Raw genomic sequence first — 18,058 nt, forward strand, 5'->3', positions numbered from 1 at the left:
TTCGTAATCGCATAGTATATTTTTATAGTAAGAAGTATAAAGTAACTACTCATGGTATATTGTGAAATCATTTATTTCTATGTTTTAATTTGTTTTTGCTTACTTTTCATGTACCGCGATAATTGGGGGGGTCTGAATGAGACGAGAACCATCTTGAAGGTCCCTTCTGCGCATGTCGCGCAGCCCGGGAGAAGGCAACCTTGAGCAGTGGAACTCAGCCAGCTGGCAGACACAGTCAAGATGCTCCTGAGAAAATGACCTGCGACCCAGCAGGACAGAGTTGTCTGTACCCAAGTTGAAACATTTGTTAATATTCCATTGTATTCTAAAGATTTGTCTCATGAGAACCCCAAATTCACTAGGCGGTCCCTGAGTATGTAAATTAGAGCTTGTAGAAGTTTGTTCTGATTGGTGTGTTAACCTATCATACTTGTGGACCAATCGAAATTGGGGATTCTGACACTTTGCAACATTGAGGGGTGATACACTGACCCGAAAACAGTATATCTAGCCTAGGTTCAGCTAGAGAAATTGTCCGACTTGTCTGAATAGCTGACCTGTCACTGACCCATCGCACTCAATAGGTGACTGATACAGAGGTGCTGCGGAGCACTCTGTCCGAATTTGACCATAGACTATAAGGTTTTACTGAACCTTAAGTGCTGGTGAAGCACTTTGCTGGGGAGTTCGCTAACCCAATCGGGGTTCTGACTGATAGCTGCAGAGAGGGTGGAGCGCAGGCGTTGCTTCCGAACTGCGGGTGCTGGTCGTGCCTTGGTGGTCCTGTCCTGATCCTAATATGGGTTTCCATTCTGCATCGTGGGGTGTCCATTCTGCATCTGCTGTCCCACTGATGACTGTCTTCCTTGAGGGTTTTCCTGTCTTTAACTGATCCGTGGCCAGGTTTGGTTTTCACACCATTCTAGGTAAATATGTATTGCGAAAACTCTATACTGCACCTTCTATTTTTCTGTCTTTGCTTCAATAAAGACATACCTTTGCATTCGTTAATTTTCCATGCTTTCCGCAATTTTCTAAATGAAAAGTCCATGCATTTATTTCCATAGCATGTTCCTATGTTCCCCTACCTTAGAGTACATTCTTTCCAACGGTCTATGAACTATAGATGTGGTTTATAATTTTCCCTTACAAACTGATTGAAGTAATTAGAGTTATAGCGTGTTCCCCTTTTCACCCTTCCTATAGAAAATATAGGATTCCTCATTTTCTACTCATTCTCATGAAGTACGTCTCAATAGTGTAATTCTAGTACGTGCATAAGTTTGCCCATTTATGGATGTTCCTTATTGAGTTTCATTTTTTAGAGTATTTCCCTGTTCTTATCTCATTGTTAGAATTCATAAATGGTTACCTTGATTTATTTTCTTCACGGTTATGTGTTTTTCATTATCTTGATTATTGATTTGCCTTCTGACTGTAAAGCGAATGTTTTCCGAAACTGAATCTTAGATAAACTTTTAAAACTTCTAAGTTGTCCGTGGTCATTTAATGAATACAAAGTGAGATATAAAGTGGGTATTTGTGTTGCCTGCCTTTTCTTTCACAGCTAGCTCCCTGATCCATTGTGGTCATAGGTACCCGCAACGGTGGATTGGTAAGTCGGGTACAACAGAATTGAATAGGAAGGAACCCAGGGTTACTGGTAGTAGAGAGTGGAAGGTCACCCGATTAAGGTATATGGGTTTAATTGGAGAAAAGTACATGGGCCTAGTACGTGTCTGGTGAAATTATTGGTCGGGTGACCCGCGATCTCTATCACAGGCATACTGTAATGCTATTCCGATTATCTGATCTTATTCCAAGCTGAAAGTAGATTTTGCTTACATTAGATTATACTGAGATGTGCATAACACAATTAAATAAGAGAATTTTTGCTCATTTCTAAATTGAAATTGTTACCATATCTGCTTCGAAGGTACGACAAAAATGAGTTCCTGTGGATTTGTTATGTCCAAGTTATTAATAACACAGTAAAGAAGGCAGAATAGAAAATAATTTTCTAAATAACCGAAAGTGCTCTTGGGAGGCTCTCCTAGGTATGCAACAGGCAGGCGCACTTAAAACTTTCATTCTTGCCTTCAGATTCAGATGTAAAAAGCCGCGTTCTACTTCAACTTAACCCAGCAGCATTGCACCCGCTGCTAGCATCTTCAACAAGTGAAGCCTGCGACCTAGCTGTCTATTAGAACTCTGATCGAGTGACGACTAGATGGCCTGCAGAGCTTCTTATAGGCAAGAAGGCGTGGCGTCCTGAATGTTTGACAGAGGGCGTGGCTAAACTCGTCACACTGAAGGAGTGTGGCTCCTCGGTCACTTGGGAGCGAGGGGCGTGAATCAGGCGGGGAGGGCCATTGAGGTCAGTGAGAGTAGCCATCCACAGTGACCTGTACATAGTTGTGAACGGGTCCCTTTTAGTAGCTGTTTTTATGTAAGTTTTTAAGTGATTTACTAATCTTCATGTTTTTATTTAGTTAGTGTAGAACACTTGTTAGCATGTTAATTCCTTGTTTCTGGAATCCGCGTGGGTTGTTTTGTGGGGCGGGGCTTGTCGTGGGCTTTTTTTGCCATCCATTGAGCTTGTTTGGGAGTTTTTTTTTAAGGTAGATCGGGCTTGTTTATACTTCAGTCCTGGCAGCTCTGGCCAGAAGCAATCGGGATTTGGAGACCCACTGTCGGGAGACCAGAGGTAAGTCGCGCATCCGGAAACCTGCCGCCTTTTTCGGGATATTTGTCATGTATGCTCGTAGGAATGCATCCGGTGGCTGTTGGAGGGTGTCCTGTTGCAATTATTGTATTTCTGTGTGGTTTCCATATGACGTAGGGAAATGTTACGAACCATATTTCCCCACCACCCACACATCAAAATGTATTTTATTTTATTTTAATCTGCTCTTTGCCGCTCTGCTGCTTCTGAACGCTGCCACAGGGAAGGGTATTAACAAGAGGGGGAGGAAGATGCAGCTGGGTAAGATGACGGTATTATATAAAGCCATTTAAGCAAATATAACATAATTTAATTATTGCTACTTTACTCCGTCCTTAAACGTGTTACTCGCTTTGAATGTAGCTGAAGCACAAAATATCTTTTTCAATTGGGGACAAATATTTTTTAGGGCGCCCTACAGGTGCTTTAATTGCACGGGTTGGTCTTGCCGGTGGAACTAACGTCATATGTACATTTTTGGGGGGCGTATATGTACATGAAAACCTCATTTACTATCGCAGACTGTAGCATAGAGTAACCAGAGCCATAGATGGGGCGCGTATTGCATATTAATCGTTGTCCATTAGTGTTTGAGATATTGATCATAGTTATGCACCTGTACAACATACGACTTACTAAGCAATAAATACACTTTTTGACTGGTTGACAATATTATCTTATTTTATTAACTATCGAAGGGTGTTAAATAAAAATGCAAACCGTACAATGTTAAAAACTCTTTTACATAGTGGTCCCGAGCTTTACTTATACATTCGGACTAACAGTTACTGTAGGTTTCAAGCAGTACTTAATGTTGAGTTCTGATGGTTCGTAGAGCTGCCTGTTTGTTCCCGTTTAACGATTGACATTTATTGTTGCATTTAATCTACAGGTGAATGGTACTGAACAGCATCGGGAGAAAATATTTGCTTGTAGGAAGCATGCCTTTCTTTCACTACATTCAATTATCTTAAATCTAGATAACAGAACGACATTATAACCAGGGTTGCTTAAAAAGTATGACGCCGTGTGCAGTCGTAGAATAACATGGTTGCAGATGAAATGATGAATTACTTTTAAAAGCAGAAAGCAATATTTTCCTCGTTCTGTTTGTAAGATGTAATGTAAATACCGGTGCATATACCTAATATGACCTATGGCTGAGGATTGGGGGCTGGGGTATGCATTTCGAAACCTACAGGTGTCTCACTCGTTCATAAATCTTGTTCTACTCTGCGTACACTGCTGCTTTGTAATGTGAGGTGGCCTACATACAGCATACTTATTTATCATTAATAAATTGGGTGAAAGGCACCCAGAGCTTTATGTGCTGAAAGCTTGGGAGAGGATTATCTATTGAGTTTAAAGAACAAAACACTGGGTTATTGTTTCCTTTTAACGTGGAAGCTGTGTAATCCAGAGGCAGTCTCGACTCTGCATATACTCGTCGTGCGGTACTTTTATCTAAATGTATTACTTGGAGTTAAAAAAAAGGCATTGCCTTGCTCTCCAAAACCTTAACTTTGCTGCTGCTATATTATAATCGTTGTGAGCGGATGTAATAATTCAGGGTGAAAGTAAATATAGTGTGTCCCGCCCATGCATCACTTTCTGCCGTCATAAATTATTTCTACTTCAATTAGTTGTCTGTAAAGTGGGCATGCAAAAAAATTGTCTTGGATCTGGGCCTCCCCGACTTGTGGTGGACACATTTATTCAGTATGTCCTTTCCAGGTGTAATTTGTAGTCTAGTTACTGTGATAGTTCATTCTTTTTGAACGTCCTTCAGGTGTAGTGGTGGAGGACTTGAGATCGGGGAGTGACCATTACTCTGGATGGTAATGTACATGTTGCATATTTTCGAAATTTAGTAACATATTGGCAAAAACCATCCACAAATGGGTATTTTTTGTCTCCGCTCACAAATAATGGTAAGCTCATTTTAGAGAGATGGTCCAAGTAACTGGAGTGTTTTGATTTATTGTGATCAGCGTGCTGTAGTCCAAGTGAAAGTTGACTGCTTTCTGAGCACTGAAGAGACCTAATCGAGGTGAAACTGGTCTTGGGTAGCTTGCGTTCAGGAAGGACCTGGCCTGGCAGTTTGGGCTGGACTGTAGCCTTTGGGATAGAAGTACCTCTGGTGCTTTAAAAAGTGGATTCCGTTATAAACCATGGATGTATGTAGAGCATTTCTGACTCTAGACACCAGAATCCAGAGGTAGAAGGAATACTTTTACATCGATGTACATTAAAATATATTTACATTTTTATAATTGGTGTTTGTAGGTTTTCAGAGCTGGTTGGTCACCCGAGCAACTATCAAAACAAGACTACCATAAAGCAATTCTGTCAGTCTGGCTAAAAATGGAAAGTTGAAGTCCTTTGGACTATAGATGGCTCGAGCTGCCAGAGTTCACATCTCTCTATCCTAGTGAGTATGTCTTTAATGACTTGATGTAGAAGTGTTATCATGGGATTGTGTTTAAAAAAAAGTTGTGGCCCCAAACAAGTTAGCAGCTTTTACTCTCCTCCCAGCCGACACACATTGCTATGATATACCATTAGTTGATGTTCTTAGCAGCTTTTACTCTCCTCCCAGCCGACACACATTGCTATGATATACCATTAGTTGATGTTCTTATGAAACAATCCGTGGGCCTTTTGCTTTGATTTTAGGTTTGTATAGTTTTTGTGTCACAAGCATTGATCGCAGACTGCCCCTGTGGTGTTGCCGATTGAACATAACTCAGTCCTTTGAGTGGTATATCTTTTCTTTTTTGGTTTTCTTGTCTTACATGACTATTTATGTGTGTGTGTATGTATGTGTATATACTGTTTTCCAAGAGAATTCAGTAGTGAACAGCATCTTTCTGTGTCACTATTGCCCAGCAATACAATCCTTTATTTTGCTTTAAATATTGCATTGTTGGCGAGCATAAACCACACCAAGTGGTGGCTGGCCCATTTTATCACCAGAAAAAGAACCCTACTACTTTTAAGACCTCTCAATGTCCATATTCAAGACTGGTTGAACGTGTTGTTCCTCAGATAAGTTACTGGCCCTTATGGAGACTGCCATGAGGAAGGTGCTTTCATGTCACATGGACAGCTTTCATGTAAGAGCAGGGCAAAAGGCGGGTCAGCCGTTTACTTAGACTGAAGGTTTTGCTTGTTCATGCTGTTGGCCGTGGTAGTACCTTGCTCAATTCATTGCTTCCTCTTCCCATTGAAAAGTTTAAGTTTGACAGATAGACACAATCACCTAAAGAGAACTTGCATCAGTCCCTGCTAGTCATAGCTCAATTATTTGGGTGCAGTACCGCTGGACCTCCATCACGGTGAGGAATTCTTTAAAATTAAGAAAAATCTGTGTTGTGAAAGCCCCAGGCGCTTCCTTCCCTGTGCTTGCACGTAGGTTTAGGGCATCAGCAACTGATTTTTATTAGGATTTGAGATGTATTCCTGGGTTGGGATTAGCTCACTCTAGAAATCCCCTGACTGAAACACACACAGGGAGACATCCTTTGGTTATTTATTCTTGGAGTCTAATCTTGGTCAGTTTACAGGAAAGGCCTTTTTGCCTCTCACATCAATCCATCCTGCAAGAATCTGAGTAGTTGACAAGCAATTGAGATTCAGGAGAGAGAATGCATCATTGACGTTTAAATGGATTTAGGAATGCGTGATAGAGGGCAAGCAAATGGAGCATGTGTTGTAGTGTCAGACTGGGTATGAGGCCACTTCCTCAGCTCCCAAACATGACGGAGATCATTGCTGGCTTTCTTATGGGCATTCTGGCATCTGGTTGACTTCACTGCCAATTAGTGCTAGTCCTTAACACTGCGTGGCCTCAGGTAATGTGATGCTGGACATTGGAAAATAAGACATTATCCAACCCATTGGAACATTAGTACAGGAGATAATTGGATGGACATGTTGAGATGATTAAATAGGACCTAAATCCATGCCTGCCATAAATTAAAAGGCTGTATAAGAGCAGCAGCGGCTGCCATAAACAATGGGTGGTTGCGCGGAAGGGGTCACGCTGTTGAAAATACAATGTTAAAAAAAAGTACCTTTTGCCGATGTTACCTCAAGTGCTGTGTCTCGTCGCACCGCCTCTTCTCTTCCTGCCTGGTCCCAGCTGCCCCTGGGACAGACTCCCTGTCCAATGGATTGGCCTGAGCGGGCAGGAAAGACGCCCTGCTCAGACCAGGAAGTCTATGGTGTTTCTGTAGCCTGGGTGCTCAATATCGCTGGGCTGGAGAAAACCTAAGTGCGCATGTATGTTTTGGTTGGTCTGAGATAGCTGGCCAAACACACATGAGTACTTAGGGAGCGGAGTGCACTAGCACTCCTCCTCGCCCCTCCTGTGCCTCTCCCTGCCCCTCCCAACACCGCTGGCTAAGAGCCGACATATGTAAATTAAAACAAGCACATATTTTTATTTTACGTTTGCTGGCACTGAGCCAGGTAGTGGGGAGACGCTCCTCCACCATTGCGGAGGAGCTGCCACTGTATAAGAGGTCTGAGTTATGGTATTTCATGCTCAGAAAATAACAATCAAGTGTTCAAGGGCTTATTTCTATTGTATTTTCTGAAAATGAAAGGGTAACGTTTGTATGAAAAATTGTTTATTTATCAAAAATCAAAAGGGCATATACTAATGCAAAACCTAGGGTGAATTAGGAAATTGACAAGCTGACTTTTAGGGACAACATTTTGGTATGTTAATGATATTCTAAAATTGCGGTTTTGTAATTTCATGTCGAGTTGGGGATGTTTATTTGTGGTTTGATGGTGTAATAACTCATGGGGCCAGTGGGCAGTTGCAACCTTCCACGTTGTTTATGGTATGAACCACATAGACACAGTCATCCTTCATTGATTTGTATTTAATGTCAATTAATTGTTTTGTGTGTGTTTTAATAAATGACGGCAACGTGAAAGTGTATGTTTTTTTTATTTTATTTTTACTTTTTTGTGACATGAGATTAGATTTATCCACTGTTGGCACTATGTGAGGACTAAATCAACATCTCGTAGGTATCCGCATTTAAAATCAGTCTTAAACTGCTGTATTTTCTTTTGTGCTAAGATTGTAGGCGAAAACAAAGGTAAATGCCCTATACGTTTTGTAAAATGGTAGGCGGCCAATGCCACATTGCAACCATTGATTAGTTATATTGCATGAAAAACATGGCTTCGGTCAATTTCCAAGGAAAATATTATGTTAAAATTGATAGCTCCATGTTCCCAGGCTACTCTGAAACACTTATTAAGAGGGAGACACATTAAAAGATTATTGTGTTTAAATTTTTTCCCTTTTCATTATTTTATGACTTCCATTCAGAAATACCCGACACATTTAACTCTTCTGGTAGATACTTTGAAAAGGTGTGATGTGAAATGAAGCAAACTTGATGGTATGATTAAAGAATGGGACAGATATGAAATTAATTGATAGAAACTTTGATTTTCTGTAAGTATTTGCACTAGCTTCTCGCTTTTATTCCATCGTGTATATTTCCATTTGTGCACTTCTAACTATATTGTTAAGTGCTTGAACGCAGGAAATGTAATGACATGCCATAAAAAGTGGTTCCTGTATGATCCAATAATAAAACTGATTACATTAGAACGACTGACCACACCGTCTGAAAAACACGTGTGTCGGAAGTCTAAGAACAGCACGTGTATTTTTAAAATGTAGCTCGGCGCTAGTGTGTTGATATCAAAATGATTTTTAGAAAGAACTTGTTAAAAAAAAAAGTGCACACGTAGTTATAAAATTCCATGTAATTTCTAGCGTGTGTAGTGCAGAAAGTATTCTTTGCTGAAAAAGTTCTTATTCGCTTAAGTGGTTTTGTGAAATTTGGTTTGGAATTGCATGCTGAATGTGGACCCCACCTTTATATTTTAATGTATTTATTTTTTATTTGTTGCATTCATGACTAGTTCTCAAACCAGGAGTTGGACTGTACTGTTTATTTCCTGAGTTATTCAAACACAATTTGTGTACATGATGATGGTGAAGTGGTGCATATGACCAGTTAAACAGGGGCTGAGCATGTCAATTACTGAGTTTTAATTTTCGTGTGGATGTTAAGAGGGTAAAAATAACAGTGCTTATGGTGACACTACTAATTGGACTCATTTGGTTATGAAGAAAGAAACAAAAAAAGTGCAGCATGTATATCGACACTTCATTGTCCAAACACAAGCAATCCTGTCGGTGGCATAGAAATGATCACATAAACCAGAGATATTTGTAAGCAAACCTTTCGCTATTTATTCCCTCTCAGTGTTTACATGAGCACCAATTAAAATATCATGTTCTTCTTTCCTGTTGTTATGGCACCAGGAGTTTACGTAATTTTCCTAGAATTATAGGATGTTGAGCCAAAGACAAGACTCACCTGGTTCTTCAGTTCCAGAGACGCCAGCTCTAGCTGTTAGGCCACAACGTTAACCCAGATGACACAATCCTAATACTCATAGCACACGCACATTGTAGGCAGCCTCTATAGGCAAGTTTTCTAAAAGTTTGGGCAAATTCAGTTTGGGAGACAATGAAATATTTTCCTTGGTAGACAGTCTTGAGCCTTACAAGACGTCCAATGCAACCACATCCAGCGTTTTCAGTTCTCTTTATACCACCTGTAACTTTTTTTCTTTTTACTGATAAAATTGTTGCAGCTCAAGTTTTGGGAAAACTGACTGGTATTTCGTGCCCATTTTCAATTTCCTTCTGGTTGCCACTGCACAGTTTTCTCTCTTCAGTCTCCTAAGAGCGAGGTCACCCATCATTATGCCATCCAAGTTAATTGTTGGTTTTCTGGACACTTGAAGCCTGATGGCATGTTTCAAAAGCAATTGCCTAGATTCTGAGGTAGCTGTCTCCCCCAAAAAATGCTTCTGTAAAAGAACTGAGATCACTACCCACGATTCCACAAGGAACCCTAGGTTAATAGGCACTACAGAAGTAGCCAGTGTACAGACCAAGGAGCATACCGAGGGAGAAAGCATATCACGCCGTGCCGAAACAATCAAATTTCAACAAGCACAGGATGCAAAGCGAGACATACATACATCAGCAAAGATTATCCCCTGGGGAAAAAAAGAGTCTGACATAATTCTCTTTATTCCAGAATTAAAATCCAGAGGACGAGTGGACACCCTTAACAGGGGCAACATCTTAAGGCTCATTAATTCAATCGACAAATTAAAAAACATCAACACACTAGATCTGCTTGGAATCTAATTTTTCCCCGCCACTGACCAACAAGGCTACGAAATAACAAAGACCACCTGGAAAACAAACGATATTGCAAGTGTAATAATGGGGGAATCATTTCGATTCTCACAGTGGGGAATAAAACTCGAAGCTGGAAAAAGGCCAGCCTACCCAACCCCGCTCCTTGAAGAAAGGGCACAAGAATGCTTTCAAACAGCCAAATCAATATTGAAAGGAGCACGTAGTCCCTCGCCAGTAGCTGACAGCAACCAACTGCATTTACAACACCTCACACCTCATCAACTCATAACAAACAGAATAACAATACAGCGGACAATACCCATAAGAGACACTAATTGACAAAGAGCATTAGCACCAACCTTCAAGATAGCTGCCACCTCCAAAATCAGTATATGTACCTGGAACAACAATGGTCTCTCAGACAAACTAGAGAACCCTGAAATATTACCCTATTTAAAATCTTTTGATTTGATCTTACTTCAGGAAACTTGGGAAGAACAGGAAATTTCACTACAAGATTACACAACCTTAATCCATCCGGCAATTGGAGGCTCCAATTACGGCCACTGTTCAGGTGGCCTGGCGTCATTCGCCTCAATATAAACCATTGGAGCAATGGAAGAAATTGCAATAAAAATCATTCTCCCCCCCCCCCCCCCCCCCACCCCACTCAATGCGGTTCAGGCACTAGCCATAACAACCATAAACAATCAGACTACTCAACTATTATTTCTCATAAACACATACATACACCCAAAGCACAGACAACTGGGGGCAAGGGAACTCGTCAGCGAATTGGCAAGACTTATGGTGGAAAGGGAAATGGATAACATACTCGTTGCTGGCGACTTTAACCTCCATCTTTTTGGAAAGAAACCAGTTGACGAAATGACAAAGTTAATGGATCTTGCATGGGAGATCCCAAACCAATCCAATCCCTTACCAAACAAATACACAAAAAGCTCAAACCAGCTACTGATTGATCTCGTGACCATCTGCCGCTAGAAGTGAAACTGGGCATGTCCTGCAGGAATAGGGTGGCGGAAAGAATAAACATCTGCACAGAGTACACCTCAAATTACAGGCGAATAAGGTGTAAGATAGATGATGCTGAGGAACTATCAAACAGTGCAAAAACAATCCTGCACCAGATATCTAGCTCAGACAAAAGCTCACTAGATGCCTGGGGTGAATTCACAACGGAACTCTGGGCAAAACATGCGAAAGAGCTAAAAACCGACAAAGGGAATACACCACGAAACATAGTTGGAAAAGTAATAACACCAGAGATAAAAAAATTTAAAACGTGGAATAAACCAGACCCTGAGACAGCTCCGTAAAGACCCAAACAACGAAGGTCCGCAAAAGGTGCTGCGCACCCTAAAATCACAGCTAAAGAAAAAAATAAGGAAAAGGCAGCTGAACGACAACCTCTGGGTAAAAATCTTACACGACTCAAAAGAGAAGAACAGGTCACAAGGGAATCCACTCCAACATCTCCGAATTAGTCTGGGCAAACTACTTATCAGCTCATTTGAACACCGAAAACCTAGCGAGGTGCTCGCCCAGAGGTAAAGCCCAGAAATCTGGTCTGGATCAGACCCCCGACAAAACTGGCATAAATAACAATGAACTGATCAACGTCCATATAAGGAAACCACCCCCACACTACATTGGAACACCGGACGAGGGAGCAACAACAAGACTCGCACCAATCATAAACAGAGAGGAAAACACATACTCCGACATAACGGCTAGGATCAGAACACAAATTATAAAGGGCAAACTCGAGGGTGCCCCGGGCCCTAACGAGATCCCGTCAATAATATATAAACAAGACGCTGACCTTTGGAGTAACATCATGGCACCAGTCTTCCAGGAAATAAGGGAAACAGTAACATGTCCAATAACCTGGAGAGGCTCCATAATAAGCCAGATTTACAAAAAGGGTGAAAGGAAGAACCCAAGCAGCTATCGACTAATAGCGTTCGTCGATATAGAGGCAAAGTATTATGCAGCTCTCGTTCTGGAGGATTTAACATCTTGGGCAAACAAAAACCATATCATCCCAGCTACCCAAACCGGATTCTGCAGAGGCCAGGGTACAACGACCAACATCATGGCGTGCACTCTTTTGACAGATGCAGTAAAATCTATCAAGAGCTCACTATTCCTATGTTGTATTGACTACAGCGCCGCGTTTGACCATGTAGACCGGAGCAAACTCTGGCAGAAGCTGGAAAGATGGGGGATACCAGGCCCACTCCTACAGCAGTTGATCATGCTACATACCAACACCTGGGTTAGGATCAAATTGGGCTCCGGCACACACATTTCAAGGCAAATCAGCACCACCAAAGGCTTGAAACAAGGCTGTGTCCTAGCCCCTATACTGTTCAACCTTTTTCTGGCAGACCTCCCTGGGGAACTAGAGAAAATAAAATCCCATGCTCCGCGACTAGGCGGCATCACACTCTCAAACCTCCTATACGCCGACGATTTGGTCCTTATCAGCCGGTCCCCTATTGGTCTCCAAAATCTTTTGGATACAACCAGCATATTTTCCGTAAATAAACTCACTAAACATCAACTTAAACAAAAGTTATGACAATGAATTACAATAAAAAAGGAAACTTGCTTGGTTTCTGGATGGACGAAGGCTATAGCAGTAACAACCTATAAATACCTAGGCTTTCTTATAGACAGTAGAGGCTCATTCAGGCACCAACTAGAGGCCATTCGCCGGAAGGGCACGACTTTCTACTTGTCAATTAAACCCCTGAAGAAAGTTCTCCCAGACGGATCATTCGACCCCCTTTTGCAGGTGATAAGAGCACGACTGCAACCAATGCTTACGTATGGCAGTGAATCCTTGCAAGGAAAAGACGCCACCATATTAGACAACACCATCAGTCACGCATATAGGGCAATATTCCATCTACCCACCTACACATCGCCCTCTCAAATTCGTCTTGAATTCGGGCTTCAGAAACAAACGGTGGAGAGAAGGGGGGCATATATTAAAACGTGGCGGAAAATCAGAGACGCCGAACACGGATCCTTAAACGCCCATCTCTGGATTGAGTTATCTACTAGAGGCAACTCACCCGCAAGGAAATATCTACAAGATTCATTGGAGATCTTGGATCTAACAAACCTCTGGGAGTCACCAACAGATCTTAAAACCTTTAAAAAAGTGGTAACGAAAGTAACCAAGTTGATCTCATCCATAGAGGAGAAAGCCCCCTGACTAAGAGGGCCCATGGATGGGCCGTGTTGAAAGACTATAGCGCCACAAGAATATCTAAAAACGGGTCTCACGCAGTCAACAAAAAATACGTTTTTAAATATGTGCCTTGGCATTAGCTGCTGCCTATCAGGAAAAGAGGAACTCATCCATATAATCTGCATTTGCTCAAACCTCATGGACATAGACGATCCCTACTCTGGGCCCTATGGAACCAGAAGGGCATAACAAGTTGCAGGCAGGCTGTGATGCTGTGTTTTAACCCCGAGGAGACTCAGTTAAACTGTAGATTACCTAAATTCTTTGATATAGTGGCCAGAAGGCTCACGAACCAGACACCTGGCTCACATAAAGCACCAGCCAACTCAATGCTGTGCTAAGCCCCTTGGAGTACCTTGTTCCCTTAATCCCTATGGGTTCTAACAAAACATATTGTGACTTTTATGATCTTAATAAGCAAGCCCATTTGCTCTTTTTATATCTTAACTGTAACCATGATTGCTTTTTTTATACATTTGTATGTTTTATATTGAGTTTTTATTAACTGTACAATAAACCTTACCTTACCTGAGGTAGCTCGATTTTGGTCCAAGAAAAGATTTTCATGTCCACAAGTGACTCAGCTGAGATCACGAAGGGAACACCAGAAGAAAATGTTCTTCCCTCCTCAAATTGTAAGGAGATTGATATTTGCGTCCAACTTTGATACTCCTCTTCACACAGACCGTCAGGAGGCATATCAGTATACATCAGGCTCACCCGGAAGCTACAATTCAGGGAAATAAAAACATCATCAAACTCTTATATGGCCGGTATCCTGAAAGGCCTATCATCAAGCAAGGGCCCACTGACCATACTGCTTATTAATGTCTACTACAACCCACATGGACCGGGAGCAAAGGATAAACTCTCCCAGTTATTAGTTGATATTGAAAATCTCCTCCTACAATTTGCCCACATGGAACTGATAATTCTCGGGGACCTCAATACCCACAACATCGGGGTAAAGACAGCCAAATGTAACGACACTCCCGCAACAGCAGCATTTAACGCCCTTTTGCTTGCCTATCAATTGTCACCAGCCCATTCCTTACTATTAAAGAGCTCTCCAGGAACTCTTTGCCTGCCAACTTTTAACAATCATACCACTATAGACTACATCCTACTAAGTAGTCCGTTACAGAAGCTAATGATAGGTTACAAAGTCGTGCAGCGCAAGGAAAGCGACCATGCAGCTTTAATAATGACTTTAAACTCCACAGTAGACAATCACTATACCTTAAAACAACTTGGTTCAACAAACGGAGTCGAACAGTATACCTTGGTGAGAAGGATCAAATGGGGCACGGCTCCAACGAAAAAGTTCGACGAATGGAATGGAAAAAAGCATGGGCGGAGGGTACATTGAAGGAAACTTATAGGGGCACAATTGAAGGATGGGACCGGCTGGCCCATAATTTAGTATTACAGCTACAAGGAGGAAAGATAAATATAATCAAAACAAATAAAGTCAAACTGGACTCTAAGTATAATCTTGGCTATATCTCTGCTATAAGAGAAAGTGTGAAGCAAGTACGAAGTAAACGAAGGGTTTACTTGAAAACGGGGACAATTGAGGACAAACAACTCCTCCAAGAAAAAGCAAAACTACATTCAAAGCTAGTTTGGGCCGAAAAACAGGAGCAAATCGAAGCAAAATGGCTAAAGATCTTTGGACTATTAAGCCCTAGCAAATCACAAGAGTTTTGGCAATATATTAACACCTTGAATCAAGGGAGTTAACAGAGGGAGAACTCAATTGACTCAGATACTTGGATAGCCCACGTGAAATCCTTGTACTCAGAGGAAGGCAACTCAAGTGTACCAAGTACAGTCCTGGCCAAAGCAACAAAAAAGACTAATTCCATCAACTTATCAAAAAACATGAGCCAGGCGACCCTTTCGAAAAAAAGCTAGTTAACACAATTCTAAAAAAAATTAGACCCAATGGAGCGCCAGGGCTCAATGGCCTGCCAGGTTCCCTATTCAGGCAAGACATAGACTTCTGGACTGAAAACCTGACGGTGTTATATACTGAATGCCGAATGACGGAGAATGTCCCGGATTCTTGGCGCGGGTTGCTCCTGCACCCAATTTACAAGAAAGGGCCGAAATCCAACCCACAAAACTACCGCATGATTGCCCTTCTTGATATCGAGGGAAAGGCCTATGCAAGCACCTTATTAGCGGACCTCTCAAACTGGGTCAACAAGGAGGGCCTTCTGCCCTTTTACCAAACTGGGTTCAGACCAGCAGCCTCAACAGTGGATAACATCATAGCGCTCTCATATCTAACATACAAGGCTGTAGCACGAAAATCTCTTCCCATCTTTGCCTGCTTCATCGATTACACGGCGGCCTTTGACTACGTTGACCGCTCTATTCTGTGGTAGAAATTGGAAAACTGGAACATCGACCCTCCTCTATCAAAAGCCATCATATCCCTATACTCGGGAACGTGGGTCAGAATCAAACTCTCAAATACAGCAGCCACAGAGAAAATCAATACCAATCGCGGACTGAAGCAAGGATGCGTCTTAGCCCCGATGTTATTCAACTTATATACTGGGAAAAGCTTTGACATGAGCATCACTTGCAACCCTTCGGCTTGCCCACACTAAGATCCAACTATTGCAGTAAGCTGATGATTTGGTATTACTAGATCATACTAAAATTGGGCTTCAAAAAGCGCTAACGTCTTTGGACAATTACAATGCAAAAAACAAACTGACTGTGAATGCAGCCAAATCAAAAATAATTATCTTTGGGTCTTTTCCGAAGAAAAAAAAACTTGCAAAATGGAGGATAGGAAGGCTGATCTTAGACTGTACACAACAATATAACTATTTGGGAGTTTGGCTAAGCGAGACAGGTGGACCGGAAGTTCACCTGGACAAAATACGGGCAAAAGGGAAATGCATTTCATACGCCCTTGGGAAGCTGCATGCAACTCTACACAGCCCTACAACAACAGCTATTCAAAGAGTAGTAAGGGCTAAGTTAATACCGTCTTTGAATTATGCACAGCAGGCCTTCCCGGGACAATTATCCAACACCCTGGAAAAAATACACTGCTCGGCTTATAAAAAACTATTCCATCTACCCTCTTGCACGAGAAACACCTTAGTGCGGCTTGAATTTGACCTGAGGCAACAAAAATTAGAAGAACTGGCCCTAATGAGCAAATATTTTTACCTTACTACAGCGGCACCAGTGAACTCCGTGAAATTTAGAATAAAGAACATTTTTCTGGAAGCAGGAAATCCGTGGTCAAACAGCCTCGCCGCGGCCAAAGAAGCCTTGAATCTTGCAGTGGATAATTGGGACCCCGAACTAATCAAATACGCTGCCATTAAAAGCGCGATAAAGACAGGTTCGGCTTTGCTCACGTTCAACTGACTTGGAAGCAAAAGGCTTCCATGAGTCCCTAATCCTCCCGCAGACAACACAGACTTCGAAACTCCATCTTACCCAAGCAGTGGGCAAACAAGCAGTAAATAGGATCCTAGCGTTCAGATTACATCCTCTCCCCCTTAAAGATCTTTATCCCGCAAGGCCAAATGCGACAAGGCAGTTGGAGTGTCGCCTATGCAAATATAAACAAGAGAGTTTCGCACATATCCTATTTTGCTGCCCAGGGCTGTCTTCCGAGCGCACCCGCTATTTAAAGCCAATTTTACTTAGACACGGAATTGGATCTATAAAGGAAGCCGTCTACCATTTATTCACAATGGAAACAGTGAAGGACATGGCTGTGTTTAGTAAATTTATCCAACAGACACGCCAGAAACTGATGATCCCACACAGTTAGCTCATTAGCCTGGAACAATGACTCTTAAACCTTGGTGATTGGCGGAAGTAGACTAACGAATCAAATTTTTAATTTTTGGTTTGTTTTTAATTACTTTTACTTAAAAAAAATGTAATCGTTGTGTGATCCTATATTTAATGGTTTTGAGTAACCACAAATACAATTCTTATTCATTCATTCATTCATACTCCTCTTCACACAGTTCTTGGAAATGAGCAGATCATTCAGCATGATCGGTTTCCTGTAATACGACCCTCGGTCAGAATTCTGCCTGTAAGTGTTCTGTCTAGGCCTGTGCTCCATAGTGTGCAAGTTAAACCATCCAATTTCGGTGTCATTGCTTACTCAGCCACTTAAGTAATTTTGGTGTAAGCTGCAGATCCTTATACAGTGCATTACTTAAGCACCAAAGGGGAGCTTGGCAATGGGTGAAATGTGTTGGGTACCTAAAGAAATTTGAGATTATTCATGATTTAAGTAACGATCACTGTATAAATGTATAGGAAAACATAAGCATAATATTTAAACAAAGCACATAGGTATGAAAGTGTCCAGATTGTATGACCTAGGGGTACCTTTGATAATATAGAATACCATCTGGGGCTCAAGCCTTGGTTTGTATGTTACCAAAGGTATACCAATGAATCAGTGTAAGTAACAGTCGGAGGTTTTTCTCCAGGGAAGTCCTCTACTTGTATGGATAGATGGGAATGAAGGCTACCAGAATGCAAGTTGTGAATGTAGTCATTGGGTATATGCAGATGAGTGACTTCCAGGCATGCCCATTGCAAGTGGTTTGTATGAAGTCATATTAAGGTCAGCTTACATGTCTTTAGTAAGATCATTCATCTTTGCAGTAGTGATGTAATCGAAGATGTCATTGGGCATGTTATATAATCTAATTTACGTTTGCTACTTAATCGGTGGGTCATGACTAACTTTATGGATTCTTTAGCTAACAATAACGGACTTTTTGTT

The 18,058-nt window shown here is 41.6% G+C and overlaps 1 protein-coding gene across 5 annotated transcripts in view; it reads left to right on the top strand.

Moving 5' to 3' along the window:
* Positions 1–2,618: 2,618 nt before the first annotated feature.
* The window catches only part of SGMS1 (sphingomyelin synthase 1), a 922,685-nt gene continuing 907,245 nt past the window's right edge, over positions 2,619–18,058 (top strand). For 4 of the 5 annotated variants that reach the window (XM_078642900.1, XM_078642901.1, XM_078642896.1 and 1 more), the window contains exon 1: positions 2,619–2,707. The gene's annotated coding sequence lies outside the window, so the exon portion shown is untranslated. Of the gene's footprint in view, positions 2,708–5,137; positions 5,157–18,058 lie in introns of those variants that run through there. The other variant, XM_078642899.1, reaches the window with a different exon arrangement.

The sequence above is a fragment of the Lissotriton helveticus genome, chromosome 5_1 (assembly GCF_964261635.1).
Source record: "Lissotriton helveticus chromosome 5_1, aLisHel1.1, whole genome shotgun sequence".
Classification (NCBI taxonomy): domain Eukaryota; kingdom Metazoa; phylum Chordata; class Amphibia; order Caudata; family Salamandridae; genus Lissotriton; species Lissotriton helveticus.